Consider the following 12,692-nt stretch of genomic DNA (forward strand, 5'->3'; position numbering starts at 1 on the left):
CTTTGCTGACTGTGAACAGAGAAGTATTGAAAAAGAACATGTATCAAATCTTTGCTACAATGTACATGTAAGGCAAAATTACAATACGCACAGCCCACAACTGTTATTGTCGAAAGTGTCTTCACATTCAATTACTGGTACAGCATAAAAGTACCTTAAGAAATTTTAAGGCAAAATGTGATGTTTAGAAGAAACCATAGACTCAGACCAAAAGTTAACATTTCTATGCATGCAGGTGGCCACTTCCAGTAAATCCTGGGCAATAAATCTCTACACTGACCTTCCTGATGACTTGAAACGATAAAGTTTCATATTGCCACCCAAGTGACAAGAATGCTGAGAAATGGAGCAAGAAGGACAATGCATCCTGTTCAGTCCTTGAAGACCGTCTTACTCATGCTGGAAGAACTTCAACTCTTTAAATGCTCGACTAAAAGTCGAATAGTTATTAGTTGGTGCCTGTGAACACAATGGGACATTGTTTTATCAACATGGTGCAGGATAACAAACTAAAGTAACAAAGATTAATTTTGTACTTGCAGCAACTGAATACTATGTCAATTTAAATCAGAATAAGAACAACACAATTGAACATAATTACAGAGCATTGGTACAATTTAAGTAATAATTCTTGTTAATTCAGTCTTGGTTAATTCCTTTTTGTGATTTTGGAAATGTGGACTGACAATCAAACAAGTTGTTTAAAGGCATAGCCTTAACATTTTTTTAAACCTGCCTTGGTGTGGGGTCTTATAACAGTGCTCTTTTACAGATTATCCTTAAGACTTCATATCAATTTGTTTATTTAACTTCAATGTAACATTAAAAAAAATATATTAAATTTATCTTTACATGTTGAAAACTTACTCTTCCCTTCAGAACTGGAACATCTCTCAAGAGCTCTAACAAAGGAGGTTTCTGAGGTCCCTGGTGTTCTCTTTTGCAAGGAATCCCACAGACAAAATAACTGGTGGTCAAAGACATACCTTGACCCCTCAGACAAGGAATGAGATTGGCAAAAGCCTCTTTGTAGCTCTGACTGAGGGGTGGCATTTCCTTGATGCGATACTTGCTGCTGGTGACGAAAGTGAGAAACTTCTCTAGGCTGGTTAAATATGAAATGATGGTTCCTGGGGCCTTGAGACGATTGTCCATTGCTGGCTTCACCCAGTTAAGCCAGACAATGTCGCCGCCTTGGCCAGCAAGGGGGGTGATGTCGTCTCCATCCTTGTCGATTGCCTCCAAAAGAATCTCTACCTGCCTGGCGTGCTGGAGCCGGCCATCCTTCTTCTTATTACCCACGTCTGGTAAGGAGAGGTAGAACCCGCAGAGCCATTGATGGTGATAATTCTTATAGGAGGTAGCAGTAAAGTATTCCTCCTGGTTCTCTGCCGGTTCTTCAGATTCGTCGGACTCTGACTCTGGAGAAGTGTCATCTGATGGCTCATCGTCTGTCTCATGGTCACTGTGGTTGTCCTCTGATGGATCTTTTGCCACTTCTTCAGGGTCAGAGACGCCATGATGATCCGGCTCCTCTTCTTCCTCATCTTCTGAGCTAGCTGGTGGTGGCGTTTGTTTGCCTTTCTGTCCCTCTTTGTTGTTCTCCTTTGGCTTTTGTGTAAGTGTTGGGGCTTGAGGCACTAGGGGTTCTTCATCGGAAGATACCACCGTAAGCTCCGACAAGCCCTTGTATGATCTTGCCTCCTTTGCCATGTTGGCCAGCTCGGCACTATCTTTTGCAAGGTTGTGGGCCCGTCTCAAGGGCTTGGTCAAGTAAGAGACAAGGCTTCCGCATCCTTCAACGGGACACCACTTCTTCAATCGGCCTTGTGAGCGCTGGCCTTGGGAGCGCGGGCGGCGGGCCTTGTTTCCCTGGCTCATGATCTTGTTGAAACCAGAAAGGCCTTCTCCACTTATTTCGCCCTTCTTAAGATGTACACGCCTCAGATGCCTTAGCAGGTCCTGGCCCTTAAAAGCGCACCCAGTAACACGGCAGCGGGTTGTCTTGTGGTGAATCCTCTCGGTTTTCACCACTTTCGCTGCTTTTTTTCCTGCTCCTGCTGCTGCTTCTGCTGGTGGCTCTTCCTCCCCTGCTTCTGCTGCTGCTGCTGATGCCTCTCCCTCTCCTGCTTCTGCTGCTGCTGATGGCTCTCCCTTTTCTTGCTCTTCCTCACTGTCGTTGGATATTACTTGGCGACGTCTCTTCCCAGGGGACCTGCTCTCTTCCTCCTCCGAGTCACTGCTCTGCTGGTGAGTCAGCTTTCTCATCTTCGTAGGAGGCACTTCGTTCACACATAGCATCATGTTATAGCCATTGACGAGTACTTTCACTCGTTTGAAGTCTCTTTAGAAAGAGACTTCATGTATGTGTCACGAAAAATCATTACATGTCTTTTAAAACCATATGGAAACAATTAAGTCACAAGTACCTTAAAAACAGTGCAATTGAGTTGAAACGCTAAACATCAATACACCTATAATAGGTCCACTACTGCTTAAACCTGTATTCCTGTAAGTACATGTAGTAGCATTAAAAACAATGTAAATACATGTACAGGATGTGGTTATTCAAAAGCCAACTAACACTAACATCATGATCATGGTATCCAAAAACAGGGTATTTTCAAATGTTTTAAAACTTGCTATGATGCAGGATGTAAATAAAATGAATTAAATTTACATTAAATTTTCAACGTACTGTTTAACTTAAACGAAGAAAAAAGGATTAAACACATAAAAGACTGATGGTTGTTCTTGTACCTTTCTCGTTTACAACAATTATTGTTCCAGAAGCTGGAAGTTGGCATAAAACACCAGGTTCGTTACAGCTTGGGTAACAAGCTGGCAACACTGGAAATTGCATCACTTTATAAAAAAAGGAAATAATAGAAAAAATATTCTTCAGCATAAACAAGTATTTAGCATAACATCAAAGTTTGCTGAAAACGGATGAATAACAACAACAGCGACCCATCAAGTACATTTCAATGGCTCCATGTAAATTCAGTTTACTGAATAAAAATAATAAAAAGCCATTGACACCAGAGATAACATCAATGTTGTTAGAGCCGCTCTGAAGTGACCACCCTCGTAAGCAACCATATCCACTTTTTGGACAAGAGGTTTGATATGTTTTACTGCTGTTAACCTCCCATAAGCCACCAATTGACGTGCAATACTAACTTATGACTGGCGCTACTTGGATAATGTGAAAGAGGCTCAATTGTATCATGACAGTTGCTCACACCCTACCTTATAGTGTTGGTAAAGAATTGTTTTCAGTTTGGTGATCATACTGGCATGTTGTGAATGAGTATTGCCACTAAAATGGTACTGTATCAACGTTTGGGTCACTCAACTGTACTGTATATATTATAGCACCTGTGGTCTGATCTCTCATAAGCAACCAGCTCAAGCTTTACATTTTCCCTGGTCGCTTTCGCGAGGTTCAATTGAATTATTTGGGTGGTTGCTAGTGGTGTTAGGAACTTCTTACCTATATTTTGCTTGTCTCCATTTCCATCTACTGTCCCGGTTGGCGGGATAGCTTCAAAGAAACCATTCACATACCCATCTCGGTTGTGGAAAGGTAATGATGAATGTTTATTGCTGTCACAAGAGGGACAAAAGAACTTCTTTGGGCAGTTGTGGCATCTGGTATGGAACTTTCCTGACAAACATGCTTGACACTGTTCAGGTGAGGGAAGGCTTTCACAACTGAGGACTGCCTTCAAAAACCCTTTGGAAACCCTTTGAAGCCCTTTAAAACCCTTTGGAAGCCCGGCTTTGGGTTTGGGGTTTTCAGATGGAGATTCACAAATTCTGAAATAGATGTTTAATATTCTTAAAAACCTTTTGTCTGGTACGTTGCAGTAAATGTGGCAGTTGTACTGACTTCGTACTCTTTCATAACTTTGACTGCCTCCCTGCTGCCTCCTCCAGGCTCACAACGTACCCAGAATACGCTGAAAAGCTCTTCGAAAAAAGATAACTCCAACTCTCCATGTTTACCGCCATTTTATTCGAATCTGGACAGTATATTTCTTGGCAGCATCCCCAGACAACAGGAATCGCTGTAAACCTCCACTCAGCCTCGGACATTGTTATTTAAGAAATTAACCAGGCATATCTTACATGTAGTTAACAATGACTGGAGTGGAAAGACAAGTAAATTACACTTTTCACAATGAAAACCTGAGATTTTATTTGAAATTGCCCCAGACACTTGAAAATCTACTCCATTACTGTTCTTCTTTTGAACATTTCTAAGGCTATAATGCTTTATTTCGGCAGAACTTCACGCGATTGAAACACAAGACATAGAGCACGCCATTTGCTTTGCTTTGGTACATTTCCATGGGACAGGACAATGCGAACATCGCAGACTTAACCTGGTTCAGGTCATTGTTATCTAAGGCTTTCCCAATGTAGCACTACTGCTACTTATTCTAGTCTTCCTTTTTACAGAAGTAAGCAATTCCATAAAAATAGATGAAATTTTGGAACTTTTGTACGAGCTCTGCGAAACACGTTTTCACTTTTCCATGTGTAGCCCAGTCCCAACCGCCTGACATATTCTTGCTTTACCTCTTCAATTACAGCTAAGGGATAACCAGATCAATGCTTTACAGGTTTGTAGCATTGGTCTTGTCCTGCTGATACCTGCAGCAGCTTGTACTCCCTGTTGGGCAGTGGTTGTGAGGAAGGCGTGCCTCACTTGATGCACAATGTATGAGGTTAGCATGTATGGCTCTCTTCATCCCAGTCAAATTTCCTACATTAGACCTTTATGGCTATGCAATAATATTTTTGAAGTTTATCAATTTGACTGTCTGTTAATTTATCTTTGCCTCCAAGGCCTGGATTGTAAAAGTTGATTTGGCTTATTTGATAATTCGCCAAATCGAAGGTCAGTGAAAATTGCTTTGAGGTCAGGGAAAAGTTAGGGAATCTTTTGGGTTCTTACAAGTTGCAACCCTGTTGTTTGAGTTCAGCAGCTGTTCTATTGAAATGCAAAATGCTGCGTAGATTTCACATATGTAGATAAGATCCATTGCAGTACAGAGAACTGATATGAACAGTTACAACAACATAGACACGAATAGTTGATATGGCGGAAAAGAAAAAACAGAACTTTTATAACTGATGGAGAACAAGAAAATAGTGCAAGGAATGAAAGACATGGGCGTTTAAGAGCTGACGAGTTTCGTGTACTGTTTGGGCAGCTGGCTTGTAGATGATGCAAGGGCATGGGGGATTGAACATGTGGGTATGGCGGAAATAACCATAGGAGAAGATGAAAAGAAAACAGTGAAAAATTGCAATGGCGAACGCAGAGTAGGCTAAAATGTCGGTAAGGGTGGAGGTGCTGGCTGGTTTGAGGTGCTGGATGTTGTTGTGGAGATGCTGGATCTGGTCTGTTAATTCACCGTCAAAAACCAGAAAGGTATTGTCAAGGTTTTGCAAGGTTTTGTTGTCAAAAGACAAAGGAGGTAAAACGTGTAGGGATTTGTAGTGGAGCTGAAGCAGCATATTAGCTTTCCATTTCTGAAATATAAAATTATTAGAAGAGTATTAAGGCTTGCTTGTGAATGCTGAAAATTTCAAATGGTATTGTAGAAGGGATTAAATTTAATTTATTATATGAAAGATCCTCGGTGTAAGCTATCACTTACTTTTTGAGGTCCGTCACATAGGCACAAGGTTTTTTTTATGACAATCATGATCTTGTTGTTCTTTTTGGTCGTGTGTTTGAGGGGTTTATCTTCTGCCTCAAGAGTGTCTCCAAGAAGTTCTTTCTTTTGAACTCCTTATCTTTTTTCACTGTCCATGGTGATTCCATATTTGTTAAACCACCTGAGTGTAAAAACAAGAACAAAGGCATAGCTACAGTTAATGGTTGTAAATAATGTGTTGAAAATAAATATAACATATTACCTTTGTAATCTGTCCAAACGATACCAGGAGAGCCCAACGTCTTCTTCCATGGACAGTGCCACCCCTTCAGGTAGTTTGAGGGTGAGTTCAGTCCCAAGGGCTTCTGACAGTAGTGCCTTTCGTTCTTCTTTACATTTCTGGCATAGCATCTTCACCAGGTGCCTCTCCATCTCCCGGCTGCTCACAGCATTGTGCTTCTTCTTAATGGTACTTTGTTCGGTGTCGAGGGTGATACCGATTCGCTGGCCTTTTCAGCTTGGGCTAAATGTGTAAGTACTAGGGGCTGTGTGTTAACATTTAAATAATAATAATAATAATAACAAGAATAATAATAATAATAAACTGGTTTACCATTACAGTGTATTTTTTATGTCCATAACATTCACAGATAAGGAGAACTGTGCTAACAGAACAGGGAATGGCAAGCTTAAGAAGAATAGAAAACATTTTTCCATACCTCTCAGACTCCTTCTAGCCCTTCTACCTAAACGTTTTGGTTATTTGAAAACTGATTTGCATGGAATTTATACCTCTCAGGTCTTCGAGGCAGAAATTTTGACATTATGTACATTGAACTTCTGATCGCTCGTGAATATTCACAGCTTTGCAATTCCAAAATGGCTGCGTGTTTATCAAATAGCATCAAAACGAGGCTGAAACTTCGGAGCCAAAAGCTCTCTTTTGCCCATGGAAAATGGCCTTTTTTAGGCCCAAAATGACGGGTAAACAAATGCCTTACCATAGCAACAAAAAAGCAGCTCTACGAAAACTACTTCTTATCACGATATACTGGAGTAATATTTACAAAAAGACGGCAAGTGGTATTTCTCCAACAAGGTCAGAGCTAGGGGAAGCACTTGAATATCTTATTGAAATAGAAGATGCCCCTGATGAAATTCGCAAAAACAACCTGAATAAGCAAGAGGACTTTGTGGAAAGAGAGAAGGCTGAAGGAATGAGGAAGGTGGGCATCAAAAGTTTGGGGGCCACAAAGAGAAGAAATGAGGAAGAAAGAAATTCTAACAAAGAACCAAAGAGAAGACGCTCAGCTGGAAGATACTGAATACAAATTAGCTCATACCTACTGGACCAAACAGATTGGCAATCATTCCATTAGGCAAACTCCCAGACTGGAATTTGAGGGCATGCACCCTTTTATGTCCATTGTAAACTATCCTTTGGTCTTTTCCTGGACTACAGATTGGACGCACTGTTCCGTTGATAAAACCGAAACAATTGTAGAGAGCAGCGCCAGCACAGTGAATTGCATTTGCATACTCTTGCAGAGACGCAGGGCTTAACAAGAATTGATTCCACTGAGTTAGACTAAGTATAAATGAAAACATTTTTTGTTCTGCCATCAAAATACACCAGTGCCACGAAAATGAAATTAAGCTAGATGTGTGGAAAACATTTCTGTTTAATAATTCCAATGAGAAAGGTTTTAGTTCTTTGATTTACTTATCTGACAAATAAAACGAGAGATTCTAGAGGTAAACAAACAAAACAGAGTCTGAGTTTTATCTGAGAGCTATCTGCAAGGTCAGTTGGAAATTTCTCAGAGAGACATCTACTCGCACTCCGTCTCGCCTCAGCTATACTCCCAACAGATTTGTGAATCTTTGCATGTTTGGATGGCAAGCTTGAAGGACTTTGCTCGCCAAGCAGTGCTCGGCTTTCTGCATCCCGCTTGGCGCAATTTAAATTAGCATTGTCAATCATTGGAAAATGTGACTGAAATACTCATAGTGTAATCCGCTTGAAAACCGCATTTTTCCACAGGTGTTGCACATCTGAACAATTCTCTTATACTCATATCATCATTGCGGAGTTCCACCAATGTCTTTTCGTCATCTACCCCACCTTGAAATCGTTAGCCGTCATGCTTCTAAAGCGACTTGGCAATCTTGATCACATGGTACACCAAAAGGCGATTATATGGTACACAAAAAAAGTGATCCTGTGATCAAATTTAAACTGCAGAAGACGGCCAAAATCTCGGGGTTGCCGCAGTTTATTGGCATGCATAGTACATGCGCGTAACCACTCCTTGCTTGATTTCTCTCTTTTTTAATGTTATGGTTCACTTAAGGTTACCAAACTTTTGCAAGTGGGCATTTTATTTAAAATTAATTTCGTTTTTATGTCTCCCTCCTCAGTGCAGGGAAACATATTGGATTGAGTCCTTTCACACAGCAATGCTGATCTATGTCCTTAAAAGGATTCATTATGGGGATGACACCTACAATATGCGAATCGAATTGGCTGTGCTTGATTGGGTAACAAACTTTATATTTTTGTTGTTAAGTTTGCTATCAATAATTTCATCCTTTCTTAGTACTGCAAGCATGTCATTTATTTAAAGTACCACACATGTATTTTTGCTGAGATCCTGCATCTACTCCTTTACTTACGTAGGGTTTTTCTTTCAGTATGAAAATGTGAACAGAGATGTGTCGTGCTTGGAAATGTATTAGCATGCACGACATCCCAATCGGTTGGCAGAGACCAGAGTCCTGGTGGAGAAGACATTTAAGTTCAGGGCAACCATTGGTCTCGTTTCTTCGGGCTTAATACTTGAATTTATTAAATTGATGCTTTCTCCATAATTGTATACTTCCTATTAATCAACTAACTCGACACAATAAGAAGATATTTACAAAAAATGCATTGATATTATAACAGTCGAGAGAAAGAATTATGTAAATATATGTTGTTTTTACAGTGTTGTGCTGGCTAACACATTTGATCATCAACATGTAAAAAGTGCCCACCTTTTGGTGCACTTGTGGGTTTTCAAGCATGCCTTTTGGAGCGTTATGTTTGATATGTAACTGTATGGGCTTTGGTGAGTTTTGTCAAGACTAGTTCAGTGTGCAGTGTTTAATCAAGACTAGTTCAAGGTACATAAAGAGCCTAAAAGGGAATGTTATTTGAGGCTATTTTTCAGTTTCATTTGCTCACATTACTCCCGTTTGTGCCCCATATAAGGGATACCAGGAGGGTTAGGAAACCTTGACCTTACATCTTTCACTACACATTTAGGCATTCTCTCTGGTGTGGCATCCACATGATCACCCAGCTCAAGTTTGCTTTGTAAATAAACCGGGTACTTCCATAGACCACACTGCTTCAATGAAGACCAGTACGACTTGTAGTCTTTTCGTCTTTGTACGTGATTCTGCACGTGAGCCGCACGAAAACCAAGGTGATCACGGCTGTGGGTTGTAACACATGGTGTTTGCCGACAATAATCGCACATCCTCACGTCTTGGCCTTCAAATTCTGTTAGAGAAGGAAATCAAAGAAAACCTTAGAAGACAAGGACAACTGAGATGGCCAACCATTAGGAAGCCAACTTTGATCTATAAGCAAAATACATATAAATACAAATAAAGATAAGACACATATTTGTTAGCCTGCGAATACAGCCCCCTCTCATCGCTTTGGCTGCCGGCCAGAGCAATGAGAGGCGGCTGTATTCGCAGGCTACAAATAAATCCGACATAAACAAACAGAAAACAGCTCTTAAACTGGCCTTATAATAAAATTTCGATAAAGCGGATTGTAAGGCGGAAAAGAGTCTTCTTCTATTTGTCATATGAGAAAATAAACAACATTTTGGCGGCTTTTTGAAGAAATATTTTTAGTTTTTGGTTGTGTATATGAGGAACCCATCATAGTCTCGCACGCAAAATTTTCAACCAATCACAGGTTTATTTTTGAAAGTATAAACAAGTAAATTCTGTTCTGACCCCCCGAGCCCTTTTCCAATGGTGATACTGGTATGTTTGAAAGCATTCCCAAAGTTCACACAAAAGTGAAAATACCTCAATAAAAACCCATGGCTTACATCACGCATAATATGCCCCACTGATGCAAAAGCCAAATCGACCCCGATGCGATAATGCATGGACAAAAAGCACTCCGTTATGATCTGCATAACTAAACATAACCCCAACAAAGAACCAAAGAACGTGTGTTCTCAGCTGATGCAACAATGCTAGGGCTTTTGGCAGCGTAGGAAAATGGGGTATATTAGTCTTGTTTTGATGCATTTCTACGAAGTGAACCGTCAACAATGCTTACTCCTAAGTAGTGATTAACTTTTTTCCTGTGTAGTCCAAAACAACAAAAAAAGTAATGATTGTTTCACATGTGTAAAATCCAAATATATTTTAAAAAGTATGATAATGTCATTTAAAACTTATTGCAATGTCACTAAAAATGCATTGTAACACAGCAAAATCCAAAGAGGGAAGCCCACCCAAACCCTTCCTAACCTCCACCGTTTTGTTTTTTAATTATTGGAAACCCTCGAGACTACACTGTATTTCCACTCGTAATAACTATGTATACGTTTTATGTATTAACTGAGATATACAACGTGCATGCATATACAAACTTACCATCTAAAATAATGGAGATATACTTCTTGGGATTATTTCTGGCTTTGCTGGCATGTTTGTATTTCTCTCTCTCGCATCTAAAATTGAAGCAGTTAGATGATTTTAAGAAGAATAGTGTGGTTCTAATCAAAGTGACATTATCGTTTATTCGTGGATATGGCGATGGAAGTGGCCGTTGATGCCATGGGGTTAACTCAAAGTTGGCTTTAATTTAGAGAGATTGGCTACTGGATACCTGGACCCAGCTGTGTTTATAAGCAACAGAGCACTGTCACTCAATCATTCTTATAACTATTCAATTGATAAAGAAGCTACAAAAATATGCTCACTGAACAAGGGGCATTCCCTGTATACTATAAGACAAAACCTCACCTTACCTGTTTCCCGTCGCTCACCAATCATCTGGAGAGGAGATGGCTGATATTCAGGCTATGTTTAATCCGACAAGACCCTGGCTTCTGTTGAAAACTGTGATAACAGATAAAAGGTCAAACTTCTTATTAGCCATCTCTTTTAATTTACAGAAAATTCAATACTTAGTAGTGAGTAATGAATTATGAAATATGTTCAGTTATTTATTTTTACAGTGCAATCTTAGTTATTTGAACCTTCAATTTTTCTACACTCCCGATTCTTTGAACCAGTAGTTGTTAATTCTCTTGGATTTGCTTCAGTGAGAGTTTTACGTCCTATTTTTTGAACAAAATTCAGTTTTCCTGGGTGGTTAAAAAAATTGGGTTTAAGCTTGCTGAAGCTTCTTGTTGATAAGATTCCATTTAAATTTCGGGGATGTAATTCATTTCAGAGTCATGCAAATCTTCTAAATCCTCCTCGACCTCCTCAGGCTCTTCGGACTCCTCGGGCTCCTTGGACTCTTCTGATAACCGTAAAGAAGAAGAGGAACACATTCTGAAATGGACTATGTGGAGTAAATCGCAAAGAAATCTAGAAACAAGAGACGCAATCGATATCGCTGGTCCCTGGCGTGACGTTTTAACCATTTCTTTTCCCATGCTTCCTGGAACATGTTGGTGCAACAAGACAGTCCCACTTTTTTTTTTTACTGGAGTACTTTAGAAAGAAAGTATATTTATTTTGCCGAATAAAAAGATCTACTGTTAGGTGCACTGTAACATAATAAGTAGTTGATGATAATAGAAGTTTGAGTACCCATGATGCAATGATCTTTTTGTTGCTGAAAGTAAACAAATATAATACAATAAGGCATGTGAAATTGAACAAAAACTAAAAGGATCTAGAATATTTTGTCCTTACAAAAAAATAATAAAAACAACACTTTAACTACATAAAACGACCTCAGAGATGGCTGACACTGTGGAATGCATGGCAGCTCTACTGGAGTCGTGTTTTGCTTGAGTTATAATGCACTGAAAAGAACAAATTAAGTGCACATAAACAAGGAAAGCCTGTGGATTTAATTTGCATCATGATGTAGGCATTGGAAATTACCGAAGGAGAGGCAGTTAATTTGTCTTCCAAAAGGGCAACATCACAAGGGAAATAGACAACTCAACAATTCCAACGAAATGAAGAGAATTTATGAGGCAGAATCTGCAAATCAGCTTAAATCACCATTCATTAAGTAGCGGAATGTTCCCTGGATCTCCCTCCTCCATTGATTTCGCACATTCTTCCGCTACAGTTGCCATGTAACCAAAACCATCATCTTTGTAAACTATAAAAATTGTATTATATCAGACGATATGCAATAGACATGTATCCCGTGTAGCAGGTTTTGTTGAAGTTATTAAATAATGAAGTTTCCAGGAAACTCGACTTGATACTTAGATGTTTCAGATTTAAAATCGTCCAAGTGCTGTTCAACAAATTCCAGGTATTTGATTTCAAATTTCAATGACTCCCTGGTACAAACAAAGCAAGATTCATCAACTGTAGCATTTACATAAATCTGCCTTTTTTGGGGTTGTCGACATTCCGGAACTTCTGTAGAACTTGTTGTTGGCACTGAGTAAGACCTTGATTTTGTAGATGCTGCAGAAGATGACTTGGCCGCGAGTAGTACGTAATGAGGGGAATTAGCCTTGTTTAGGATTAGGTGACTAGGTGATTAGGTAGTGCCTTCCTGCATACTAATTTTTTGACTTACTCCATACTAATAAGTGCCAAGGTTTACTAACAAGCATAACTCTAGTACAATAAAAACGATAAAGTTGCCTAGACTTGCCTTATTATGTTTTCGAAATAAAAGTGCGCTTTCGTTGATCGTGTCATTTCACTATTGGATCTAAAGCTATATTTGCTTCCTTCTCGTTCCGTTTATTTCAAGCATTATCTTGAGATGCCTTACTCTGACCTGAATACTAT

At 39.6% G+C, this 12,692-nt stretch overlaps 1 long non-coding RNA gene across 1 annotated transcript in view; it reads left to right on the top strand.

The window, feature by feature from the left end:
• The window catches only part of LOC146450941 (uncharacterized), a 36,535-nt gene extending 27,234 nt beyond the window's left edge, over positions 1–9,301 (top strand). The window contains exons 5-6 of the long non-coding RNA XR_014860197.1: positions 8,097–8,216; positions 8,370–9,301. This is a non-coding gene — a long non-coding RNA (uncharacterized LOC146450941). The remainder of the gene's footprint in view (positions 1–8,096; positions 8,217–8,369) is intronic.
• Positions 9,302–12,692: the final 3,391 nt, after the last annotated feature.

The sequence above is a fragment of the Pavona decussata genome, unplaced genomic scaffold (assembly GCF_977016875.1).
Source record: "Pavona decussata unplaced genomic scaffold, jaPavDecu1.1 SCAFFOLD_416, whole genome shotgun sequence".
In the NCBI taxonomy this organism is placed as follows: domain Eukaryota; kingdom Metazoa; phylum Cnidaria; class Anthozoa; order Scleractinia; family Agariciidae; genus Pavona; species Pavona decussata.